Consider the following 1,164-nt stretch of genomic DNA (forward strand, 5'->3'; position numbering starts at 1 on the left):
AACTAAGGACATTATATATCCCATGTTTTATAAACGCTAATCATGGAATTCTAAATGAAATTGCTAGTTATTGATGAAAAGTAATGGCAATTTGGATTATCCAAATCTTCCTAAAGGACAACAGGCTCAGGAAGGGAAGGCAATGAAATTTCCTCATATTTAACTAAACAGAACTTAGCAATTAATAACACAGATTCTATCAATATAGAGACTGGAGACTTGGGAAGAAGGGAAAACCCAGAATCTATTAATTTTTTTTTGCCTTTTTCTCTTTCAGTGGACAACTCTGGAAAAATCAGTAAGTTTGGATCATTTCCTTACCTTTCCTGTTTCTACAATTAGAACCTTACAGACTGTGTTCACAAATTTTCTTGAGTTACAAATTAGTCTATCATAAAGTAGTCATCTTTTTTTTTTCAGTCCTGGGGCTTGAATTCTGGGCTTGGGCACTGTCCCTCAGCTCTTTAGCTCAAGGTGAATGCTCTACCACTTGAGCCACAGCACCACTTCTGGTTTTCTAGTGGTTTATTGGAGATAAGAGTCTCATGGACTTTTCCTGCCTGGGCTGGCTTTGAACCACGATCCTCAGATCTCAAGCTCCTGAGTAGCTAGGATTATAGGCATGAGCCACTGGTGCCCGGCTTAGTAGTCATCATTTCTTAAATGATTTCCTCTCATTTTGGTTTTGATTCCCTCTTCACCTATTTTTCTTGTGTAACAAAGTATAGTTGCTTTCCCTTGGTTCCTAGCTCTGTATCACCAATAATCATCAATAGCAGAAATCACCAATTAGTCAACCAAAATGACTAGTTAGCAATTGGGAACTTTACATTTAAAAAGAAAATGCTAGGGGCTGAGAAGGTGGCTCAGTGGTAGAGTACTTGCCTTGCATGCATGAGCCCCTAGGTTTGATTCCTCAGCACCATATAAGCAGAAAAAGCTGAAAGTGGTGCTGTGGCTCAAGTGGTAGAGCACTAGCCTTGAGCTGAAGAGCTGAGGGACAGTGCCCAGGCCCAGAATTCAGGCCCCATGACCGGCCCAAAAAAAAAGAAAGAAAGAAAGAAAGAAAATGTTCAGAGATTTGACAGCAACTAAGTACCAAGACATGATGATTTTGACATTTTTCAAACTAATTAGAATAGGTTAAAATTTTGACTCATAAAA

Source organism: Dipodomys ordii, unplaced genomic scaffold, assembly GCF_000151885.1.
Source record: "Dipodomys ordii isolate 6190 unplaced genomic scaffold, Dord_2.0 Scaffold202, whole genome shotgun sequence".
Lineage (NCBI taxonomy): Eukaryota > Metazoa > Chordata > Mammalia > Rodentia > Heteromyidae > Dipodomys > Dipodomys ordii.